Here is a 27,034-nt window from a genome sequence, read left to right on the forward strand (position 1 = left end):
AATGTTGCCTTGCTGAATCTTGTTATGAAAGATCCGTTTTCCGGCCTTCCTAGTGAAGATGCCGCTACCCATCTCAATAGCTTTGTTGATTTGTGTGATATGCAAAAGAAGAAATATGTGGATAATGATACTATTAAATTGAAGCTATTTCCTTTTTCGCTTAGAGATCGTGCTAAAGCTTGGTTTTCGTCTTTGCCTAAAAATAGTATTGATTCGTGGAATAAGTGCAAAGATGCTTTTATCTCGAAGTATTTTCCTCCCTCTAAGATCATCTCTCTTAGAAACGATATTATGAATTTTAAGCAACTTGATCATGAACATGTTGCACAAGCTTGGGAGAGGATGAAATTAATGATACGTAATTGCCCTACTCATTTTGAATTTGTGGATGATTATACAAATTTTTTATGCCGGATTGAATTTTGCTTCTAGAAATCTTTTAGATTCGGCCGCAGGAGGCACTTTTATGGAAATCACTTTAGGAGAAGCTACTAAACTCCTAGATAATATTATGGTTAATTACTCTCAATGGCACACTGAAAGATCTACTAATAAGAAAGTGCATGCGATAGAAGAAATTAATGTTTCGAGTGGAAAGATGGATGAACTTATGAAATTATTTTCTAATAAAAGTGTTTCTTCTGGTCCTAATGATATGCCTTTGTCTACTTTGATTGAGAATAATAATGAATCTATGGATGTGAATTTTGTTGGTAGGAACAATTTAGGTAACAACGCGTATAGAGGAAACTTTAGTCCTAGGCCTTATCCTAGCAACCCCTCTAATAATTATGGTAATTCCTACAACAATTCTTATGGAAATTTTAATATGATGCCCTCTGATTTTGAATCTAATATTAAAGAATTTATTAGTTCGCAAAAGAATTTCAATGCTTTGATTGAAGAAATATTGCTTAAGATTGATGAGTTGGCTAGGAACGTTGATAGAATTTCTCTTGAGGTTGATTCTTTGAAACTTAGATATATTCCAACTAAGCATGATATCAATGAGTCTCTCAAAGCAATGAGAATTTCCATTGATGAGTGCAAAGAAAGAACTGCTAGGATGCGTGCTAAGAAAGATTCCTTTATAAGAGTGTGTTCTTCTAGTTTCCATGATAATAAAGATGAAGATCTAGCAGTTATTGATGTGTCCCCTATTAAATCTTTTTTTGAAATATGAATCTTGATAATGATGGGACTGAATATGATCCACCTTTACCTATAAGGCATTCCAAAAATTCGGAGTTTTTAGATCTTGATGCTAAAATTGATAAAAGTGGGATTGAAGAGATCAAAACTCTAGATACTAATGAACCTACTATTTGGATTCCAAGGGATTTAATTATGATAATTGCTCTTTGATAGATTGTATTTCCTTGTTGCAGTCCGTGCTAATTCTTCTCATGCTTATCGCCAAAATAAAGTGTTTACTAAACATATCATTGATGCTTTGATGCAATCTTATGAAGAAAAACTTGAGTTGGAAGTTTCTATCCCTAGAAAACTTTATGATGAGTGGGAACCTACTATTAAAATTAAAATTAAAGATCATGAATGCTATGCTTTGTGTGATTTGGGTGCTAGTGTTTCCACGATCCCAAAGACTTTGTGTGATTTGTTAGGTTTCCGTGATTTTGATGATTGCTCTCTAAACTTGCACCTTGCGGATTCCACAATTAAGAAACCTATGGGGAGAATTAATGATGTTCTTATTGTTTCGAATAGGAATTATGTGCCTGTAGATTTTATCGTTCTTGACATAGATTGCAATCCTTCATGTCCTATTATTCTTGGTAGACCTTTGCTTAGAACGATTGGTGCAATTATTGATATGAAAGAAGGAAATATTAGATTCCAATTTTTGTTAAGGAAAGGCATGGAACACTTTCCTATAAAGAAAATTAAATTACCTTATGAATATATTATGAGATCCACTTATGTATTGCCTACCAAAGATGGCAATACCTAGATCTATCCTTGCTTTTTATACCTAGCTAGGGGCGTTAAACGATAGCGCTTGTTGGGAGGCAACCCAATTTTATTTTTATTCCTTGCCTTTTTCTCCTCTATAGTAATAAATAATTTATCTAGCCTCTGTTTTGGTTGTGTTTTTTGTGTTTAATTAATGTTTGTGTCAAGTAGAACCGTTGGGAAGACATGGGGAAAGTCTTGTTAATCTTGCTGTAAAAAACAGAAACTTTAGCGCTCACGAGAACTGCTGCCATTTTTATTTGAAGTGTTATTTAGTTAATTATTTTTGCAGATGATTAATAGATAAATTCCTCACGTACGGAAATTTATTTCAGAATTTTGGGGGTTCCAGATCTTGCGCTAGCTACAGATTACTACAGACTCTTCTGTTTTTGACAGATTCTGTTTTTCGTGTGTTGTTTGCTTATTTTGATGAATCTATGGCTAGTAAAATAGTTTATAAACCATAGAGAAGTTGGAATACATTAGGTTTAACACCAATATAAATAAATAATGAGTTAATTACAGTACCTTGAAGTGGTCTTTTGTTTTCTTTCGCTAACAGAGCTCACGAGATTTTCTACTTTAAGTTTTGTGTTGTGAAGTTTTCAAGTTTTGGGTAAAGATTTGATGGATTATGGAACAAGGTTTGGCGAGAGCCTAAGCTTGGGGATGCCCATGGCACCCCCAAGATAATCTAATGACACCTAAAAGCCAAAGCTTGGGGATGCCCCGGAAGGCATCCCCTCTTTCGTCTACTTCCATCGGTAACTTTACTTGGAGCTATAGTTTTATTCACCACATGATATGTGTTTTGCTTGGAGCATCTTGTATGATTTGAGTATTTGCTTTTTAGTTTACCACAATCATCTTTTCTGTACACACCTTTTGAGAGAGACACACATGATTCGGAAATTATTAGAATACTCTATGTGCTTCACTTATATCTTTTGAGTTATATAGTTTTGCTCTAGTACTTCACTTATTCCTTTTAGAGCACGGTGGTGGATTTGTTTTATAGAAACTATTGATCTCTCATGCTTCACTTAGATTATTTTGAGAGTCTTAAATAGCATGGTAATTTGCTTAAATAATCCTAATATGCTAGGCATACAAGATTAATAATAAAATTCTCTTATGAGTGTGTTGAATACTAAGAGAAGTTTGATGCTTGATGATTGTTTTTAGATATGGAGGTAGTGATATTAAAGTTGTGCTAGTTGAGTAGTTGTGAAATTGAGAAATACTTGTGTTGAAGTTTGCAAGTCCCATAGCATGCACGTATGGTAAATGTTATGTAACAAATTTGAAACATGAGGTGTTCTTTGATTGTCTTCCTTATGAGTGGCGGTCAGGGAAGAGCGATGGTCTTTTCCTACCAATCTACCCCCCTAGGAGCATGCGCGTAGTGCTTGGTTTTTTGATGACTTGTAGATTTTTGCAATAAATATGTGAGTTCTTTATGACTAATGTTGAGTCCATGGATTATACGCACTCTCACCCTTCCATCATTGCTAGCCTCTTCGGTACCGTGCATTGCCCTTTCTCACATTGAGAGTTGGTGCAAACTTCGCCGGTGCATCCAAACCCCGTGATATGATACGCTCTTTCACACATAAACCTCCTTATATCTTCCTCAAAACAGCCACCATACCTACCTATTATGGCATTTCCAGAGCCATTCCGAGATATATTACCATGCAACATTCCACCATCCTGTTTATCATGACACGTTCATCATTGTCATATTGCTTTGCATGTTCATGTAGTTGACATCGTATTTGTGGCAAAGCCACCGTTCATAATTTTTCATACATGTCACACTTGAATCATTGCATATCCCGGTACACCACCGGAGGCATTCATATAGTCATACCTTGTTCTAGTATCGAGTTGTAATCATTGAGTTGTAAATAAATAGAAGTTTCATGATCATCATTTAATAGAGCATTGTCCCAATAAAAAAAGAGAAAGGCCAAATAAAAAAATGAGGGCCCAAAAAAATATAAATAAAAAGGGACAATGCTACTATCCTTTTTCCACACTTGTGCTTCAAAGTAGCACCTTGATCTTCATGATAGAGAGTCTCTTGTTTTGTCACTTTCATATACTAGTGGGAATTTTTCATTATAGAACTTGGCTTGTATATTCCAACAATGGGCCTTCTCAAGTGCCCTAGGTCTTCGTGAGAAAGCAAGTTGGATGCACACCCACTAGTTTCTTTTGTTGAGCTTTCATACATTTATAGCTCTAATGCATTCGTTGCATGGCAATCCCTACTCCTTGCATTAGCCTTGTTGGTGTGAGACTTTCTCCTTTTTTGTCTTCTCCACATAACCCCTATCATTATACTCTATTCCACCCATAGTGCTATATCCATGGCTCATGCTCATGTATTGCGTGAAGGTTTATAAAGTTTGAGATTCCTAAAGTATGAAACAATTTCTTGGCTTGTCATTGGGGTTGTGCATGATGAGAGCATTCTTGTGTGACGAAAATGGAGCATGACTAAACTATATGATTTTGTAGGGATGAACTTTCTTTGGCCATGTTATTTTAAGAAGACATAATTGCTTAGTTAGTATGCTTGAAGTATTATTATTTCTATGTCAATATTAAACTTTTATCTTGAATCTTTCGGATCTGAATATTCATGCCACAATAAAGAAGAATTACATTGAAATTATGCCAAGTAGCATTCCACATCAAAAAATCTGTTTTTATCATTTACCTACTCGAGGACAAGCAGGAATTAAGCTTGGGGATGCTTGACACGTCTCCAACGTATCTATAATTTTTGATTGCTCCATGCTATATTATCTACTGTCTTGGACATTATTGGGCTTTATTTTCCACTTTTATATTATTTTTGGGACTAACCTATTAACCGGAGGCCCAGCCCAGAATTGCTGTTTTTTTGCCTATTTTAGGGTTTCGAAGAAAAGGAATATCAAACGGAGTCCAAACAGAATGTAACCTTAGGGAACGTGATTTTCTCACCGACCATGATCCAGGAGACTTGGACCCTACGTCAAGCAACCAACAGGGTGGCCACGAGGTAGGGGGCACGCCTACCACCCCCCCAGGTGTGCCCTCCACCCTCGTGGGCCGCCTGTTGCTCCACCGACGTACTTCATCCTCCTATATATACCTACGTACCCCCAAACGATCAGAACAGGAGCAAAAACCCTAATTCCACCGCCGTAACTTTCTGTATCCATGAGATCCCATCTTGGGGCCTGTTCCGGAGCTCCGCCGGAGGGGGCATCAATCACAGAGGGCTTCTACATCAACACCATAGCCTCTCCGATGAAGTGTGAGTAGTTTACCTCAGACCTATGGGTCCATAGTTATTAGCTAGATGGCTTCTCTCTTTTTGGATCTCAATACAAAGTTCTCCCCCTCTCTTGTGGAGATCTATTCGATGTAATCTTCTTTTTGCGGTGTGTTTGTTGAGACCGATGAATTGTGGGTTTATGATCAAGTTTATCTATTAACAGTATTTGAATCTTCTCTGAATTCTTTTATGTATGATTGGTTATCTTTGCAAGTCTCTTCAAATTATCAGTTTGGTTTGGCCTACTAGACTGATCTTTCTTGTAATGGGAGAAGTGCTTAGCTTTGGCTTCAATCTTGTGGTGTCCTTTCCCAGTGACAGTAGGGGCAGCAAGGCACGTATTGTATTTTTGCCATCGAGGATAACAAAATGGGGTTTTCATCATATTGCATGAGTTTATCCCTCTATATCATGTCATCTTGCTTAACGCGTTACTCTGTTCTTATGAACTTAATACTCTAGATGCATGCTGGATAGCGGTCGATGTGTGGAGTAATAGTAGTAGATGCAGGCAGGAGTCGGTCTACTTATCTTGGACGTGATGCCTATATACATGATCATACCTAGATATTCTCATAACTATGCTCAATTCTGTCAATTGCTCAACAGTAATTTGTTCACCCACCGTAAAATATCTATGCTCTCAAGAGAAGCCACTAGTGAAACCTATGGCCCCCGGGTCTATCTTCATCATATTAATCTTCCAATATTTAGTTATTTTCATTGCCTTTTATTTTACTTTGCATCTTTATCATAGAAATACCAAAAATATTATCTTATCATATCTATCAGATCTCACTCTCGTAAGTGACCGTGTAGGGATGGACAACTCCTTATCGCATTGGTTGCGAGGATTTATTTGTTTTGTGCAGGTGCGAGGGACTCGTGCATAGCCTCCTACTGGATTGATACCTTGGTTCTCAAAAAACTAAGGGAAATACTTACGCTACTTTGCTGCATCACCCTTTCCAGGGAAAACCAACGCAGTGCTCAAGAGGTAGCAAGACCTTATTTGCAAATGTGGAGAGGGGTCTGGGTATCTTTTTGCAAAATTGACATAGTTTCCTTCCTATCCGCCAGATATAAATCGGATAGCCTCTATTGCAGGATGGCAGGCACACCATCATCACCAACTCTGTTTTTTATCTCTAACTAGCAAGATGCCTGTGCATTGCACGTAACATCAAGATGCATTTGTGTCGGTGTCAAAACCGGCGGATCTCGGGTAGGGGGTCCCGAACTGTGCGTCTAGGCCGGATGGTAACAGGAGGCAGGGAACACTTTGTTTTACCTAGGTTCGGGCCTCTCGATGGAGGTAATACCCTACTCCTGCTTGATTAATATTGATGATATGGGTAGTACAAGAGTAGATCTACCACGAGATCAAGGAGGCTAAACCCTAGAAGCTAGCCTATGGTATGATTGTTGTGTATGGAGTTGATTGCCTACGGACTACAACCCTCCGGTTTATATAGACACCGGATAGGGTTAGGGTTACATAAAGTCGGTTACAATGGTAGGAGATCTTGAATATCCGCACCGCCAAGCTTGCCTTCCACGCCAAGGAAAGTCCCATCCGGACACGGGACGAAGTCTTCAATCTTGTATCTTCATAGTCCAGGAGTCCGGCTGAAGGTATAGTCCGGCTACCCGAACACCCCCTAATCCAGGACTCCCTCAGTAGCCCCTGAACCAGGCTTCAATGATGACGAGTCCGGCGCATAAATTGTCTTCGGCATTGCAAGGCGGGTTCCTCCTCCCAGTCCTTCGTAGAAGATTGTAAACACCAATAGTAGTGTCCGGCTCTGCAAAATAAGCTTCCACATATCGCCATAGAGAGAATAATATTAACACAAATCAAATCTGCTGACGTATTCTGCAGTGCGCCATCACACTACAGCCAAGTCCTTTACTCGAATTGTTTTTACTTTTCCACCTCAGCATGTTTTGCGAGGCGGTTTCCTTGGCACGTCTTGTCAAAGCAGAGATCGTGTACCCCCCTTACGGGATTCTCATCAATACGTACGTGGGTAACCCTAACCGCGCCATTTATCACGGTGCTTGGGAGGCAAGCGAGTTTTACTAGGCTGGTGGGGACGCACAACCGCATCCGCCCATATAAGGGGATAAGGATCCACCTTTTTACCTACGCCTTCTTCCTCCTTTGCCTATCCATCTCCTGCGCACTCGAGCTCCAGCGCCCAAGCCCGCACTTCCCACCTCAACCTTCTCCAGCAATGTCCGGAGCGGGAGGCAAGTGGATGGTCTCCTCCGTCATGGAGGGCCATGTCAAAAGGCTAAGGAAGGCCGGATACTTGTCCAAAGACATCGCCCACCGGCTCCCCGAGGAGGGGCAGCTTCTCTCCACCCCAAGGCCCCACGAGAGGGTAGTATTCCTTCCCCACTTTCTCCGCAGACTGGGTTTTCCACTCCACCCATTTGTCCGGGGGCTCATGTTTTACTATGGCCTGGATTTCCACGATCTGGCCCCGAACTTCATCCTCAACATCTCGACGTTTATCGTCGTGTGCGAGGCTTTCCTCCGCATCCGCCCCCATTTCGGCCTCTGGCTCAAGACCTTCAACGTCAAGCCCAAGGTGGTGCGCGGCAGCTAGGCGGAGTGCGGAGGCGCCATGACGGGCAAGATGGCCAACGTCCTATGGCTCGAGGGCTCCTTCGTGGAGACCCTGAAGGGGTGGCAATCGTGGTGGTTTTACATCACCGAGCCATGCGATCCGAAATGGATCGCAACCCCCGAGTTCCGATCCAGACCCCCCACGCGGCTTATGTCCTGGAAAGAGACGGGCCTATCATGGGGTGACAAAAAAGAGGTGACCGGATTGCAAACATGCATCCAGTCCCTAGTGAACAAGCCAATCCGGCTTGTTAATGTAATCCAGGTTATGCTCGTTCCCCAGATCCTCCCATGCCAACAACGGGATTTTAATCTGTGGGAGTTCATCCTGGCGCAGCACCAAACCCTTAACAGGCTCTTCGACACGATGTATGAAGACGTCTGGAAGGTGCTAACCAAAGGCGCCGAGGCTCCCACATCCACTTCTGAGAACCGCGGATACAGCTCGCAGCGTCACGCTAGCGAGGTAAGCTATTTTCACCTTTTACAGGATGTTAAGTTTTTTCATAGTTTGACTCTATGCGGGATCTAAACTCCCTTACCTTTGACAGGCCTGGCGGGCGATATCCAGACCAATTAACTGTCCGGCTCCCTTGCCCGAATACCTAGCCCCCGCTCTACTAGCGAAGTTTCTGGTTCCGACACCTTATGTGGTGCCGGAGAAAAAGGCCAAGAAGAAGAAGGCCACGAGGACTCGAAAGAGTTCCCGGCATATGGTGGCGTCGGACTCGTCGTCCGACGAGTCCGAGACACACCCCTCCCGTGGAGACGAGGAGGAGGAAGAAGAAACCTCTCCCTCTCCAGCGGGGGGAGGCAAGAAGAGGAAGGCCGCCCCAGTAGGGGGGCCGAAGGGTCCAAGAAGAGGAAAACCCCTCCGCCGGACTACGCCCCTGACGCGAACGAGGGCGAAGAGGAGTGGCCGGACAGGACCAGGCGTCCAGCGAAATCGTAAGTGTTCGGATACCAGAGTAACTCACGATATTCCTTTTGTTGCACAGCTTTCCCTAATGTCGAATATAATCATGCAGCCCGCCCCGGGCCGAACTCAACGAGTCATCGAGTGGCTCCCTGGATTCATCGGACGTGAACTCAGTTCCGCCCGCTGTCTCCCCCCGCACTCCGGATGACGCCGAAGTGGCGTCGCAATGAGCTCCGGGGCAGGAGGAGGTGGTCCTGGAGGAGCCGCAAGGCCACCTCCCGGACTCCAGGAGTAAAGGGGACAAGACCCCACAGGGCTCCAAGTCCGGCTTTGTGCCGGACACCGCGCCGGAATCTTCAACAGTTCTGGACCGCGGTAGGCGAACTCCTTCCAAGAGGAGCAAGCCTTCTGAGCCGGCGGCCTCCGTCCAACCGGAGGTGCCGGACAATCTGCTCGAGGTGCTTGACGGCGCCTCCATTAACGAGGAGCACCGTACTATTATGAGTATGGTGATCCAGAAGGTTCAGTCCGCCAAGAGCGGACTGAGTGAAGCTTGCGCTAGCCTCCTAACAGGCTTCGAGGTAAGTAAAAGATATGTAAAAATATTACCGCATAGACAGTAGCCCCTGATGCTCTGTTTGGCGTTCGGGAAGAAAAGCCGAATAGAGGATCTATTAAATTTCGCAGGAGTCTAACAAAAAGAGTCAATATGCATATGCAGGCTTCGCTACTAGCCACCGCCATACTGACTGCGGAGGTGGGTGCCCTGAAACAGGGCCTCGAGCGGACCGAGCAAGAGCTCGGCCTTGCCAAACGGCAGCTCGAGGAGAAATAAGGTAAGAAAATACCTTACAGAAAAAGTGCCTACAGAGAGGCGCGATTGCAAAAATTAACAGGATTGCACTGCTTATTATAGGGGCCACGACTGAGGTGGTGACCCTCAAGCAGGCGCTGTCCGAGGCCGAAAAGAAAACTGCCACAGAGCGCACCGAGCGAGAGAAACTTGGGGCTCAGGTCGGCGAGGTGCAACAAGAGCTTCAGGCTCTCATGAAAAAACATGAGAGTTTGGAGCTTGAGTCAAAGACCCAAGCGTCCGAGCTCGCGGCGGCCCTTGAGACTACCAAGTCTGCCAAGGCCGAAGCCCAAAAGGCCCTCCAAGAGTTGGAGGATATGAAGAAGATAGCAACGGGTAAGGCATTCTTTATGCAAAGCAGAAATATAAAAGTAAACTACCTGTTACTTACCCGAATCCGGAGTTCTCCAGGGGCATTCGCAGATCTTCCCCGCAACGTATCCGACGCCGCCGCATTCTACCAAGCTGAAGAGGGCAGCTCGACGGAGAAGGTGTTCTGGTCTCAGTATGCTGAGGCCGGACACCCTGTGCCCTTGAGCGACCAGCTGAAACAGCTGGTCGAGCTCCACAAGGCGGCCGAACAGTCCATGAAAGGCTTCATAGTTCGGCTGTGGCCCGAAGAGGCCCTGCCTGGGAGCTACTTCGGGCTGGTGCGGCGGCTGGTGGAGGCCTGTCCAAGGCTCGAGGTCATCAAGCGCTCCGTCTGCATCGAAGGTGCCCGTAGGGCCCTTGCCCGTGCAAAGGTGCACTGGGGTAAGCTAGATGGTGAAAATCTTGTGAGGGACGGGCCGCCGCCGGGGAAGGAGCATCGCAAGCTCGAGAACTTTTACAAGGATGTTCTTGCAGGTGCCCGCCTTGTGGCGGATGAATGTACCAAGGATGTAATTTTTGAATAAACTCGCTCGTTTTTATCCTGTGCGCTGAAAACTTGTTCATATGCGCTAAGCAATGCTTATTGAATTTAAAATATTATTTTCTGTGCGGCCGTTTATCAAAAATTGAGAGATGGCCAGTCATCGGCTTCTGCCGCCATGCCACTAGTGCTGGGGTGTTCGGTGATAAACCTGAGCACTCTTTTTCCCATGTTTGGGTCCTTTGAGGGAGGCGCTCAGCACGACAAACCAGACAATTGGACTATAATGCTTGAACACTCTCAGTTAGCCATAGAACTTTATAATTTTAAATTTCGGCGAAGCCCCTAGTTCGGAAGACCGAGTTCGGGGCGCTATCCACGCCTTGGCCGGACAAATCCGGCTCCTCGCTCGAAGCGGCATAAGTCTTTAGGGACTCGAAAAACCTCTCGAACAGCGACCGGTCTCTCGCCTCATCATGACAGTCAGTTTTAGCTTTCTCCACTGAGGTGCTTAACCCAGCTCAACCGGGGCACAATCGCAGTGGTTCTCCTAGTGCTACCTTAGCCGATAGAGCGGAATGTAAGGCACCAAAACATAGGAGCCGGGCAAACCCAACTATTGACCCAAATGATGATTCGAAGCCAATGCATATAGTGCTATAAGTTTGGGGTGCTGCACTTGTGAAAGTGTACGGACTTCTCACACCATATTAAAGGGTACTGAAGCCCCTGGCGTACTTGCCGTACCATAGTGTACGGGTGCGACATGTCATTAATGAACATATATAAAAGAGAGTAATGCAGAAAATAGACAAAAGCTATGCATTGTTTATAGAGAGGCTATTTATCAAAGCCGAACGATACAAGTAGTGCGATAAGCAAAAAGATGTTGGACTATTCAGTATGTCCTGACCAGGGGGAGGCCGCGGAATTGTATTTAAAACAGGTATACCGCTCGTAACAGAGACCACCTGGTAGTTACATAATGCGGCATGGCTTGTCTGCCTCCCTGGATCTTGTGTCGTTTGTGCGGCAGTCGAGTTACCGAACAGGTCGTCCGAAGTATGGAGTCCTGAAAGTAAAAAAAAATAAAAAAGAATCTGGCAGCCCCTAGTATGTTTTAAGCCGTATTTTGGGCGTGCCGTTATTGTGCCCCTTCCCCTGTGCCCATGGTATTTCAAGGGCGTAGTTATGTACGCGAGGTACTGGTTTCACTATGTCACGAAAGCTGGGGTTGGGGCCGCATTGCTACGCTTGCTCAGAGTGTGCCAGGCAGTCCTGCTGTGGGTTACTCCGGGCGCGCTTGGCAGCTTCTGGCTTTTTAATGGCCGGACTGGAGAATTGCCTGAGAAGGCTACTTTGTACCTCTGCTGCGAGAGCCGCCGTATGCTCCTCCTTACGGAGGGAGCGTTCGGTGTTTCCGTTGACCGTAATTACTCCTCGAGGGCCTGGCATCTTGAGCTTGAGATATGCGTAGTGCGGCACCGCATTGAATTTTGTGAATGCGGTTCGTCTGAGCAGGGCGTGATAGCCACTGTGAAACGGGACTATATCGAAGATTAACTCTTCGCTTCGGAAATTATACGGGGATCCGAAGACCACGTCAAGTGTCACTGAGCCTATATAGTTGGCTTCTACACCTGGTATAACGCCTTTAAAGGTCGTTCTTGTGGGCTTAATCCTTGAGGGATCTATGCCCATTTTTCGCACTGTATCCTGATAAAGCAGGTTCAGGCTACTGCCGCCGTCCATGAGGACTCTTGTGAGATGAAATCCGTTGATGATTGGGTCGAGAACCAATGCAGCAAAGCTGCCATGACGGATGCTAGTGGGATGGTCCCTTCGATCAAAAGTGATCGGGCAGGAGGACCATGGGTTGAACTTTGGGGCGACTGGCTCTATCACGTATACGTCCCGTAGCGCACGCTTCCGCTCCCGCTTGGGAATGTGGGTTGTGTATATCATGTTCACCGTCCGCACTTGTGGGGGAAAGCCCTTCTGTCCATTGTTGTTCCGCGGCTTGGGCTCCTCGTCGTCGCTGTGTAGCCCCTTGTTTCTGTTTTCGGCCCTTAACTTGCCTGCCTGCTTGAACACCCAACAATCCCTATTAGTGTGATTGGCTGGCCTTTCGGGGTGCCATGTATCTGGCACAAGCGATCGAGTATTCGGTCCAAACTGGACGGGCCCTGAGTATTCTTTTTGAATGGCTTTTTCCACTGACCGGATCTATAGCCTTTGAATCCGGCATTGACTGCCATGTCTTCATTGCTGTCGCTGTTAACGCGGCGTTTTTGCTTATTCCGATGTATCCTGCCACTTTTGTCCTTGGTATCCGAATTACCAAGGTTCTTTGATAAGTTGTTACTGCGAGCTAGCCAGCTGTCTTCTCCCGCGCAAAAGCGGGTCATGAGTGTCGTGGGGGCTGCAATGGATTTCAGCTTTTCCTGTCCCAGGTGCCGGGCAAGCCACTCGTCGTGGTTGTTATGCTTGAAGGCTGCTAGGGCCTCTGCGTCCGGACAGTCGACTATCTGGTTTTTCTTTGTTAGGAACCGTGTCCAGAATTGTCTGGCCGATTCTTCTGGCTGCTGAATTATGCGGCTTAAGTCGTCAGCATCGGCGGTCGCACGTAAGTGCCCCGGAAGTTGTCGAGGAATGCGGCTTCCAGGTCCTCCCAAGAACCGATTGAGTCTGCTGGCAAGTTGTTAAGCCAATGCCGGGCCGGTCCTTTAAGTTTGAGCGGGAGGTATTTGATGGCGTGTAGATCATCGCCGCGTGCCATGTGGATGTGAAGGAGATAATCCTCGATCCATACCGCTGGGTCTGTTGTGCCATCGTATGATTCGATGTTTACGGGTTTGAAACCCTCTGGGATTTTATGATCCATTACTTCATTCGTGAAGCATAGCGGGTGTGCGGCGCCTCTGTACTGGGCTATATCACGACGCAGCTCGGAAGAGCTAGGTCTGTTGTGTTCGGCCTGGCCGGATTTGTTGTATCCGGCGTGAAGATCATTATCACATGCTGTAGGGCGCCTGCGCGATCCGTAGATCGATCTTGTTTGTCTTGCCTTATCCTCCAGTATGTCTCGCAGGTCGGGCGCATTTTCCCGTGCCTTAGTTGAGCGGCGTCGGGGCATGGCTTGGGTGGAGGGCCGAGAGGCCTCTCTGTCGCGGCCGCGAGGTGGCCGGTCTGCCATGTCATGCGCTGGTGATGTAGGTGCTTCCTCCTCTGATCGGGGTAGCGGCCTGCGCTTCGGGTAACTCTTGGAGGGGCGTTCGAGTTCATACTCTTCGGCCGCAAGGACTTCAGTCCATCTGTCAGCTAGCAAATCTTGGGCAGCTTTAAGCTGTTGCTGCTTTTTCTTGAGGCTCTTTGCCATGGCTAAAAGCCTGCGTTTAAAACGCTCTTGTTCGGCGGGGTCTGATGGTATGACGAATTCATCGTCATCGAGGCTTGCCTCGTCTTCGGAAGGAGGCGTATAGTTAGCATCCTCGTCCTCTTGGTCTGCCGCTCTCTCATGAGGGCTGGCTTCTCCATCTTCCTGTGCCGAATCTTGCTGAGGTGGGTGTTCTTTGGCATTATCCGGGGTAGTATTATCTCCCGTGCCGGAATCACTGTTTTTGCTTTGGCGGGATTTAGAGCGGCGCCGCTGACGCCGGCGCTTCGGCTGTTTCTTGGGGGCGTCATCCCCCACTGTTCCATTGCCATCTCCATCTTTTGGAGTATCCACCATATATATGTCATCTGACGAGGTGGCCTTCCAGCGCCCTACAGGTGCTGGTTCCTGTTCGTCTCCTACATCGTCATCCATGCCGTTGATGTCTTCGGAGCTGAAGTCAAGCATGTCGGTTAGATCGTCGACAGTGGCTACAAAGTGGGTGGTGGGTGGGCTTTGAATTTCCTCATCGTTCGTATTCCACCCTCGCTGACCGTAGTCCAGCCAGGGCTCTCCTGATAAAGAGAGAGAGACTTAAGAGAATTCAGGATGTCGCCAAAAGGCGAATGCTGAAAGATGTCTGCAGTGGTGAACTCCATTATCGGCGCCCAATCGGATTCGATTGGCAGGGGCGCGGGGGGTTCGGAGTCCAGGGTGGAGTCCGGATCCTCAGAGTCACGGATAGTGCAGAGTGCGGGGCTAGCGTTCAGCTCAATCGCCTCTAAGATCGCAGCCCCTGAGGCAGCATCCAACCACTGATCCTCGATCAGCGCAGTAGGCTCCGAATCAATGGTCGACCGATGCGTATGCGGCCTCCAAGGCGCTGTTCGGTGGCAGAGCTATATCATGCCCATTGAGACAGTGCGGCGCGCTTGGCTGTGGCTCGAATTCGTCGAAGATCAAGTCTCCGCGGATGTCGGCCGTGTAGTTTAAACTTCCAAACCTGACCTGATGGCCAGGGGCGTAGCTTTCGATCTGCTCCAGGTGGCCGAGCGAATCGGCCCGCAGACGAAGCCGCCGAAGACGAAGATCTGTCCGGGGAGAAAAGTCTCACCCTATACCGTATCGTTGTTGATGATCGAAGGAGCCATCGGGCCTAAAGGCAACGACACAGAGGAACTCTCAATAAAAGCACCAATGTCGGTGTCAAAACCGGCGGATCTCGGGTAGGGGGTCCCGAACTGTGCGTCTAGGCCGGATGGTAACAGGAGGCAGGGAACACTTTGTTTTACCCAGGTTTGGGCCCTCTCGATGGAGGTAATACCCTACTCCTGCTTGATTAATATTGATGATATGGGTAGTACAAGAGTAGATCTACCACAAGATCAAGGAGGCTAAACCCTAGAAGCTAGCATATGGTATGATTGTTGTGTATGGAGTTGATTGCCTACGGACTACAACCCTCCGGTTTATATAGACACCGGAAGGGTTAGGGTTACATAAAGTCGGTTACAATGGTAGGAGATCTTGAATATCCGCATCATCAAGCTTGCCTTCCACGCCAACGAAAGTCCCATCCGGACACGGGATGAAGTCTTCAATCTTGTATCTTCATAGTCCAGGAGTCCGGCTGAAGGTATAGTCCGGCTACCCGAACACCCCCTAATCCAGGACTCCCTCAATTTGTATGACTAGTTTATCTTGTGAGAGAGAAGGATGAACGAGGGAAGGCCTTATTTGCAAATGTGGAGAGGTGTGTGGGTACCGTTTTGCAAAATTGCCATAGTTTCCTCCCTATCCGTCAGATATAAATCGGATGGCCTTTATTGCAGGATGGCAGGCGCACTAGCATGGTCGGTGATGATGGTGTGTCTCGCACGCATGAGAGTTACGTAAAGGCACCGTTAAAAAATAAACCCTAAAACCCTAGGTGCACTATTGCTGCATGCGCGGGTACCGGGTACGTGGTGGAGCGCACCTTTGTAGGAATAGTCAGCTCACATGATAATTTGATCTGTAGGAGTTGATGGTCGGGACCACAGGTGAACGACCTGGAGGCGGTGGCTCGCCAGTTGCCACAGATCGAGTAGCCATGTTTAAAATATCATTTTTTAGCGGGGTGAGAGTTCCGATTTTCAAGGGCGCGTTATAAGTACTTAAGTAGTTTTTAGAACGATTGGTATGGAGCGAAAATGGAATTCATAACTACTACCTCCTTGGTGAATGGTTGTCTGGGTTTATGTTGCGATATGTTGAACCTGGTAGTTCTAGGGCAAATACTATGGTTTAGATGTTGGTTTTCAGTAATGAAAATCGGAAGGGGGAAACCCTTCTTTGATAAAAAAACTACTACCTCCGTCCTGGTTTACTAGTCCCCATCGTATTTTGGGTCAAAGTTTGTCCATGAATTTTACTTGTAAAATGTGAATGGAAAATGAGATTTTGTTATACCCAAACAAAAAAGGACTGGAGGGAGTGATTGCTCTGACATGGACGCAATGTCTCATAGTGTAGGCATTGAATCGGCGCGCCGGCCAAGAGGGCCCCACTCGCTGCAGGCTAGGTTGAACATGCCTCCTTGCCACATGCAACCGGCTTCAGACTACCCCGCCTTCCTCCATTGAATCTGCGTGTGTGCCGGCAACATGTCCTTCCGCGAGCCAACTAGCATTTTAGAACACAACATCGGCTGGCTCCTCTCGTCCGCTCGCTATTTAAACGAGGCCAGACGCTAGGCAAGAACCGCACCACACTGCTGCTCCCCATATCCTCCTTGCACCATTTTATCCACACTCTCCATAGCATCTGGTGAGCAGGAAGACGAGTTCTCCGGCAAAAAAGCCGGCTGGGTGCCCCGACAAGCCAGGCAACTCGCTGCCCCACCTTCCTCCTCGCCCCAGGCCGTCAGTATGATGGGCGAGGCTGCAGGTGGGCAAGCGGAGGAGCAAGCCACCACTCCAAACTGGCCCCTGGTGCATCAACTCGACACTCCAAGCCTACTCGCGGAGGAGTGGCCAGTTGCTGCACGCCGGCACATGGGGGACCATGACGTCCAGTGCACCGTGGTTGGCCGCGCCATCCGACGCAAACATTGGTGGAACCGCGGCATGCTGGCGGAGGTGGCCAACACGTTTGCGGCCATCGCCGACATCGAGGAATAGTACACCACGGGAGTCACCACCGCTCTGAACCCACAGATGCTACGACCACCGTGTCGCCGACATAGACACCCAGTGTGTTGCCCGGTTTGGCTCAAAACATCATGGTTCCCAGCCACGGCCGACATTAGAAATTATACCCGCTTCTAGAAGTTATTCGCGATTAGTCAAAAAATGACCAAAATATAATTAATTACGCATGGTCTTGACTTGTTGTGCTCGCACTGGTAGTAGGAACTAGAGGTTATTCTTTATTTATAACTCTCCTCACATTTTTTTGGCTTTGAAGTGAATCAGGGTTGCGGACATTATCTATGAATGTGCAGATATGTGTGAACATGAGTTTGATGTGGAAGTTGAACTTGGAGTGTTGGGCTTATGCGTGAACTATACCATGTCCAATGCTTCGTCTGTTATTGTTTAGAAAGTAATTGTTGTTATTACATGACCTGAAAAAAATTATTTTGTGCCACATCAGTAGATGCACGGACATCACAACAGGCATGCTGACTGGATAAACATTTGAACCTAGCTATTATGAAGGAAAATTTGTATTGACAACAGTTTTAGATAGCAGGAGATGCCTGCTCTGCCTCTGCTAACTTCTTTCTGGCTTCTTCCATCTCTTCTTTGGCTTCGGTGAAGAGAGCATCTGATTGCTCTTTTTGCTTCTTCAGGAACTCAGCTACATTCTAAAGGGATGTTGCATGCTTTCTTTCAGCCTTTACTAGAGCCACGAGGACACGAACAGTTGACGGCTCCACCTGGCTTGTATGTAATCCAGCATCATCTGGGAATTTGCACCTTGTGTCTAATCCAACATCATTAGGGAACTGGCACCTTGTGTGTAATCCAGCCTCATTTTGGAAACATGATCTCGAGGTTGACCACACTTCCCTCCTCGCAGGAACTGCATCCTGACATGAAGTAACTTCTTTTTTAGATCAATACTCAGAGCAAACCAGATCCATTTAGTAGAATCCAGATAAACAGGACTCGGAGAAGTGAACTCAAAAGGAAAAATATAAAAATCGACTACAAGGTGAGAACACCCACTTCCTACATCAAGCTAAAAATGATAGCACTAGGACGATTAAGACTCTTCTTATTACACATCGAAGAACACGAGGCTAAGAGAAACAGGAAACTACAACATATACACATTGAAGAACACGAGGCTAAACGAAAGTAATTGAAAGGGTGTTACTTACCAAACCTCGTTTTACAGGTTCGGTGCAGCTCCTCTTTAACTTGCCACGCTCCTTGAAGATGTCCCCAATATCCCGTGTTTGGTCTTCATTGCTCCTCTCCATGTTCGCACTCATGGTTTTAAAATCTCAACATGGCCAGAAAAATATACTAGTAATACTCACGCATCTTTTGGGAAACATTAAAGCACTCGTCTACCATGTTAGAGCATCTCAAATAGAACGCAATGTGCAGCGCTTTACAAAAGTGTTTATAGTGTTGAGATCGAGAAGTAGAGATAGAGAGTAGAGACATAGATAGTTCTCAGCATAGATATAGCATAGATAGATAAAAAAATAGATAGTTCAACTACTCCTCGTCGTCTGGATCCTCCTCGATGATGTCCTCCTCCGACGTCTCAATGTAGGCATGAAGATACCAATCGTCGTCGGATTCCCAGGGTGACGCTGCTCCTAGCCTCATGTTGAATTGAGCGTCAGCTTTTCGCGTACGCTTGTCGTCGCGATAGGCGGCTCGCTCCGCCCTCCTCTTCTCCCTCTCCGCCCTCCTTTGTGTGTAGAACTCACGCTCGTTGATGATGTCCTGCGGGAAGCGTTGGTGCCACAGCGCCATGGCTTCCTCGTCCATCTCGGCGATGCCCAGATGGTGCTCCCGCCTCCGGTTGTCGCGACGATTCTCGTCAATGATTCCGCAGCAGAGGCGCGAGCTCCTGCGCCCGCTCCCGCGTCAACACGTTGGGGAAGTTCAGTGTTCTATGAGGCCACCGGAGGTGCCATGCCGCCACGTCGTACGCGTGGGCGCCTCGTTGGCGGTGTCGAAATTGCCGAGGCCGAGGAACATCCCGCAGAACCGTATCTTGGCGGAGAAGCCGCCAGAGGGGCGCGCACGGATGCCGCGGTATCCCCAAGTTTCCCGGCGACGTGGAGGCATGGTGGCGCGGTGGCGGCCAGGCGAGAAAGAGCGGGGAGAGAGAGGTGGCGAGGCACGGAGCGTGTAGAGAGCAGTGGCGAGGCGCGGAGCATGTAGAGAGCGGTGGCGAGGCACAGAGCGGGGATAGAGCGGTGGCAAGGCACAGAGCAGTGGGAAGGCGTTGGGTTTTATAAAGCGTGTCGGACACCGCGCGCCAAAACTAGTGCGCGCCCGGCCGCTTTTTCCCGCGCGCGCGCGATCCTTTCCCGATGTCCCTACTATCTCTACTCTCTTCTCTACTATTATATTTATTTTATATTTTATATTTATCTCTCCTCTCTTCTCTACTGTTATATTTATTTTTATATTTAATATTTATCTCTACTACTCTACTCTCTACTCTTTTTTCTACTTTATTTTCTTTTCTCTACTCTCTACTCTTATAAAAAAACCATGTTGGTGATGATGGTGTGCCTGCCATCCTGCAATATAGACCATCCGATCTATATCTGATGGATAGAAAGCAAACTATGAGAATTTTGCAAAGAGATACCCGGACCCCTCTCCAGATTTGCAGATAAGGCCTTCCCTCGTTCATCCTTTTCTCCTACAAGATAAACCACTCATACAAATGCCTCTTGATGTTTCGTGCAATGCAAGGGCATCTTGCTAGTTCTAAAAAACATTCCATCATTTGCCACACTATTGGTTGGAGATGAAGAACCTACCCAAGCACAATGCGATACAGGAGCGACGCAAAAATACAAGCTGATATTCTGTTGGACAATGGAGGCTATAACCAATTACTTTTACGGGAATAATAGCAACCAGGAAATTTGAAGGGTAGGTATGAACAAAATTGGAACAGCACATGTACTGCTAAGTGATTCAACACACACATAACCAATCGAGGAGGAGAACGATGGTCGCGGCGGCCTCTGTGCATCATGGTCGGCAACAGGAGTCAGTTCATTGTCCACGATGGTGGTGCTTCTGTGCTTGGCGTCGGCTTCTGGGAAGCAGATCCGTGACCATGGAAGATGGTGCCGGGGAAGAGGCTCCGTGTACGATGACGCCGGTGGACCGGCTCCAGTGCGGCTTATGAGGTTGTCGATGAGGCAAATGCGCTGCGGTGGACGAGTGCGCCAATGGAGAAGGGGAGGAGCATGAAGGCTGTGGTGCTGTGGAGAAGTCTATTTTGGTGTGGGGATAGAAAATGGGGAGTATTCAGGTGTACTACTCTGGGTGCCGGGGTTGTGTTGGCAAGGTAGGGTGAACCTGAAGTTATGAAAACAGACCCCTACCAAGCGTAATCCGTAGACCTGTTTTGAAGGTTATGATGGTAACTTCGCACTGCTCGAATCAGGGTCGCGGGAGATTTTCCCGCCGACCTTAAAATTTTGTGACACTGAACTCCTCGTGTGGCATATAGGGTGATTGGGCTAAGCAACTAGCGAGTAGTACTAGTAACTACTAGTACTCCCTCCGATTTTATTAACTCTGCATATTAGGTTTGACCAAAGTCAAACTTCCTAAAGTTTGACCAAGTTTATAGAAAAACATAAAAATTTACCATAACAAATATGTATGATGTGAAAGTACATTCAATAATGAATCTAGTGGTATTTATTTGTTATTGTATATGTTAATAATTTTTGTTATAAACTTTCTGAGAGTATACAAAACTTGACTTTGACCAATGTCAATACGCGGACTTAAATAAAAATGGAGGGAGTACACATTTGTTTTCTTAGTTGGTAGTGAATTAATCATTTGTTGTAATTGTGAAATAAATATATTAGGCTGCTGACTTCGAATGTAATGGTCTATACAATTCAATAGTTACAATCATTGTTGAATTCCAAGATATATATCAGGTCTATAGTACTTCACTATATGCTCAAACTCACATAATCCCAATCAAATGAGAATCTAAAGCATTTCATAGTTATTGCTTTGTAGGATGCAACAAAACCAACCATAACACTACACCATCCATTATAAAAGCAACATTTTGAACACAACCCAATGTGTGAATGAAACATGTAGAGAGAGCTTGCGAAGATGGAGCAGATAGGGCGGTAAAGATTGTGTCTATGTGGACAAGACACTAAGAGACAAACCTAACGAGAGAAAGAGAGAGAGAGAGAGAGAGAGAGAGAGAGAGAGAGAGAGAGAGAGAGAGAGAGAGAGAGAGAAAGAAAGAGAAAGAGAGAGGAAGAAGTTAGGTCTGTGAGATAGATGGAGACATGTAATATACGTGAGATGTGTGTGCATCCGGATTCGATAGACGTGGAAGGAGAAGAGACAACAGGTTTGATGAGAGAACTGGAAAAACATGGGTGAGAGGGGAAGGATCTCGTGGGTTGAGGGATTGCTAATTTTGTGTGGGAGAGAGAAGGATTGGTAATTTTGTGTGGGAGAGAGGGGGGGGGAGGAGTCAGTCAGCCGTCGTCACATCATCCTGCTTCCACATGGCCCCGCATTCTCTAGTGCAGTGCAGTCGCCGTCTTTGATTTCCTCAATGCCCTCTTTGAAGGTTGAGGTGTTGTGCATGCTGGGGTGCAGAGAAGCACAAGAGAGAGTGGTCGCCATATAGCCTTGGATGGGGATGAATTGTATGCTCGGGGGAGGGGGAGAGTGTGTGTGCGGTGTGTGTGTGTGTGGGGGGGGTATTGAGAGAAATCAAACCTATGGGGAGAAATGTGTGTGTATGTGACGGAAAGCTACATGCTAAATAGGGTTTTCACGAAGATATTGTGCGTGCGAGATAGAGAGCGATGTGTGGGTCTTCAGGTGGGCAGGGGCCGGGTGAAGGTGTCAAAATGTGTGCGTTGATGCATGTGTTACATGCGATCGTGCGAGGGACGGACGAATCAAGAGAGATGGTTGTTGTGTTACAGATGCTCCTCTCTCTCTCTCTCTCACACACACAAGTACAAATAGAAGACCGTTCTCTCATGTATACACAACGTATCGGCGTCTGTCTATGTCTCACTCATGCATGATCATTTGCACATTCACACCTCTTTATGTCTCTATCACACGTACACCGTCTCCACATTGCCCTTCCGCCACAACACACATATGGACACATACACACGTTCTTTCTTAGTCACACACACAAAATCAGTATTTAAAAAATCAATATTAAAAAAATCAGTATTAAAAAAAACTAGGGCACACCTAAAACGTCCAAATCCAAATAAACACAAACTAGAGCTAAATTCAAATATATGGAAATGTTGTAGCGTCAAGAACTTTTCCAGGAAAAAAAAGTTAAGTAATATTCGGGGATTGTTTTCACACACACAAAAAGGTTCGGTGGGTGTCCTTCAAGTGCGACACGGTGACGCACCGTTCGATCGACCGCGCGGCTGCGGTTCACGCGCTTGCACAGGATTTTGTATCGTGGCTGTGGTCACTAATATAAGCGTTGCCTCAGTCTAATGTTTACGTGTACTAGTACGGTTTTATTTTAAGTTTGACCAACCCTATATAAAGCTAAACTAAGGTCCCATACGCGCACTCATGAATATGCCACCACCATTGCGCATGCCGGAGCCCGCCTACTCCGGCCAACCATTTCTTGCCCATCACCGCTGTGTCGCCGCCATCCCTGTACCATGAAGCCGAAGGCTCGCCCACTCACGTCGTCTGCAGTCCCTTCTCGCGATGCCTCTGCGCTGCCAAGCACGCGAGTAGCTGGTGGAGCCGCATCTATGCACGCACCATACGAAGAAGAGAACGAGCGCGTGCTCCAGCACGCCGGCGAGGAGGAACTAGCGTTTCATTGTCTTCTCCGCCCACGCGGAGGAGGTGTGCATGGTGGCCGTCGCGGCGGAAGTCGGTCGCGCCCACGCCGAGCCCGCAAACCAGGTGCGGACGCGGAATCTACCTTCGAGACCTTGAATGGCACGTGGATCCTGCAATATGAAGGAGAAATTTGGGTTAGTCGACTCTTGCCATCCGTTGGATGCAACATGGATGGCTATAAGGGCTTCTTTAACCTCTGAAATTGATGCACTGTTCATCTTCTCAGCCCGCCACACGCCTAACCGCCTGCCGCCGCTGCCCCGCCCTCCCTTGAACCGCCTGCCACCGCCACGCTCCCCCCACCCCGCCATCAGTTTATCCCCGGGTACGATCCATTTTTTCTAGCGAACTGCATTCCACACCAAACATGTAACACCCACAATGCGGCTATATCTCCCACATGTCGAGGCGTGACTTAGAGGCATAACCGAATGGTGGTTTTGTCACAAGAGGGGTAATCTTCACACAATCCCATGTACTGAATAAGAAAGGGATAAAGAGTTGGCTTACAATTGCCACTTCACACAAATCACAAGTAAACATACATCATCCAGAGTACAATCAAGGTCCAACTATGGAACCAAAATAAAAAAGACAACCCAAAATGCTAGATCCCCGATCGTCCCAACTGGGCTCCACTACTGATCATCCGGAGAAGACACATAGTAACGATTGAGGTCCTCGTCGAACTCCCACTTGAGTTCGGTAGCATCACCTGCACTGGTATCACATCGGAACCTGCAACTAGTTGGAAGTACCCATGAGTCACGAGGACTCAACAATCTCACACCCGCGAGATCAAGACTATTTAAGCTTATGGGTAGGATAGGGTAGTGAGGTGGAGCTGCAGCAAGCGCTAAGCAAATATGGTGGCTAACATACGCAAATGAGAGTAAGATGAGAGGCTACGCAACGTTCAAAAAGCAATAAGTGATCAAGAAGTGATCCCGAATCTACTTACGTCCAAACATAATACAAGGTCGTGTTCACTTCCCGAACTCCGCCGAAAAGAGACCATCACGGCTACTGTTGGGGAACGTAGTAATTTCAAAAACTTCCCTACGCACACGCAAGATCATGGTGATCCATAGCAAAGAGAGTGGAGAGTGTCGTCCACGTACCAACGTAGACCGTAAGCGGAAGCGTTATGAGAACGCGGTTGATGTAGTCGTACGTCTTCACGATCCGACCGATCCAAGTACCGAATGTACGGCACCTCTGAGTTCAGCACACGTTCATCTCGGTGATGTCCCACGAACTCCGATACAGCAGAGCTTCGAGGGAGAGTTCCGTCAGCACGACGGCATGATGACGGTGATGATGATGCTACCGACGCAGGGCTTCGCCTAAGCACCGCTACGATATGACCGAGGTGGATTATGGTGGAAGGGGGCACCGCACACAGCTAAAAGATCAATTGATCAACTTGTGTGTCTTCTAGGGTGCCCCCCCCTCCCCACGTATATAAAGGAGGGAGGGGAGGCCGGCCGGCCTCTCTAGGTGTGCCAAAGGGGGGAGGAATCCTCCGCCTAGTAGGAGTAGGAAACCTACTCCTACTAGGAGGGGAAAGGAAGGAGAGGGGGAGGAGAAGGAAAGAGGGGGCGCAGCCCCTCCCCTAGTCCAATTCGGACTAGACCCATGGGGGGCGCGTGGCCAGCCCTCGTGGCTTCTCCTCTTTTTTTCCCTTAAAGCCCACTAAGGCCCATATGTACTCCCATATTCCCGTAACTCCCTCGATACTCCGAAAAATACCCGGATCACTCGGAACCTTTCCGATGTCCGAAAATAGCCTTCCAATATATCGATCTTTATGGCTCGATCATTTCGAGACTCCTCGTTTTGTTCCTGATATCATCCGGGACTCCAAACAACCTTCGGTACATCAAAACACATAAACTCATAATACCGATCGTCACCGAACGTTAAGCGTGCGGACCCTACGGGTTCGAGAACTATGTAGACATGACCGAGACTCATATTCGGTCAATAACCAATAGCCGAACCTCTATGCTCATATTGGATCCTACATATTCTACGAAGATCTTTATCGGTCAAACCGCACAACAACATACGTTGTTCCTTTTGTCATCGGTATGTTACTTGCCCGAGATTCGATCGTTGGTATCTCAATACCTAGTTCAATCTCGTTACTAGCAAGTCTCTTTACTCGTTCCATAAGGCATCATCCCACAACTAACTCATTAGTCACATTGCTTGCAAGGCTTATAGTGATGTGCATTACCGAGAGGGCCTAGAGATACCTCTCCAACAATAGGAGTGACAAATCCTAGTCTCGATCTATGCCAACTCAACAAGTACCATCGGAGACACCTGTAGAGCACCTTTATAATCACTCAGTTACATTGTGACGTTTGGTAGCACACAAAGTGTTCCTCTGGTATTCAGGATTTGTATAATCCCATAGTCAGAGGAACATGTACAAGTCATGAAGAAAGCAGTAGCAACAAACTAAACGATCATCATGCTAAGCTAATGGAATGGGTCAACTCAATCACATCATTCTCTAATGATGTGATCCCGTTAATCAAATGACAACTCATGTTTATGGCTAGGAAACTTAACCAACTTTGATTCAATGAGCTAGTCAAGTAGAGGCATACTAGTGACACTCTGTTTGTCTATGTATTCACACATGTAGTAAGTTTCCGGTTAATACAATTCTAGCATGAATAATAATCATTTATCATGATATAAGGAAATAAATAATAAATTTATTATTGCCTCTAGGTCATATTTCCTTCAGTCTCCCACTTGCACTAGAGTCAACAATCTAGTTCACATCTTTATGTGATTAGTTCACATCTCCATGTGACTAATACCCAAAGGGTTAACTAGAGTCAATAATCTAGTTCACATCGCTATGTGATTAACACCCAAAGAGTGATCATGTTTTGCTTGTGAGATAAGTTTAGTCTACGGGTCTGCAACATTCAGATCCATATGTATTTCGCAAATTTCTATGTCTACAATGCTCTGCACGGAGCTACTCTAGCTAATTGCTCCCACTTTCAATATCTATCCAGATCAAGACTTAGAGTCATCTAGATCGATGTAAAAAGCTTGCATCGACGTAACTCTTTATGACGAACTCTTTTATCACCTCCATAACCGAGAAATATTTCCGTAGTCCTCTAAGGATAAGTTTGACCGTTGTCCAGTGATCTACTCCTAGATCACTATTGTACTCCTTTGCCATAATCATGCTAAGGTATACAATAGGACTGGTACACAGCATAGCATACTTTATAGAACCTATGACTGAGGCATAGGGAATGACTTTTCATTCTCTTTCTATTTTCTGTTGTGGTCGGGTTTTAAGTCTTTACTCAACTTCACACCTTGCAACACAGGCAAGAACTCCTTCTTTGATTGTTCCATTTTGAACTACTTCAAAATCTTGTCAAGGTATGTACTCATTGAAAAATCTTATCAAGCGTCTTGATCTATCTGTATAGATCTTGATGCACAATGTGTAAGCATCTTCATCAAGGTCTTTCTTTGAAAAAATCTTTTCGAACACTCCTTTATGCTTTCTAGAAAATTCTACATTATTTCCGATCAACAATATGTCATTCACATATACTTATCAGAAATGTTGTAGTGCTCCCACTCACTTTCTTGTAAATACAGGCTTCACCGCAAGTCTATATAAAACAATATGCTTTGATCACTTTATCAAAGCATATATTCCAACTCCGAGATGCTTGCACCAGTCCATAGATGGATCGCTGGAGCTTGCTCACTTTGTTAGCACCTTCAGGATCGACAAAGCCTTCTGGTTGCGTCATATACAACTCTTCTTTTAACAAATCCATGAAGCAATACAATTTTGACATCCATTTGCTAGATTTCATAAAATGCGGCAACTGCTAACACGATTCGGACAGACTTTTAAGCATCGGCACGAGTGAGAAAATCTCATCGTAGTCAACACCTTGAACTTGTCGAAAACATTTTGCGACAATTCGAGCTTT

Source organism: Triticum dicoccoides, chromosome 2A, assembly GCF_002162155.2.
Source record: "Triticum dicoccoides isolate Atlit2015 ecotype Zavitan chromosome 2A, WEW_v2.0, whole genome shotgun sequence".
Lineage (NCBI taxonomy): Eukaryota > Viridiplantae > Streptophyta > Magnoliopsida > Poales > Poaceae > Triticum > Triticum dicoccoides.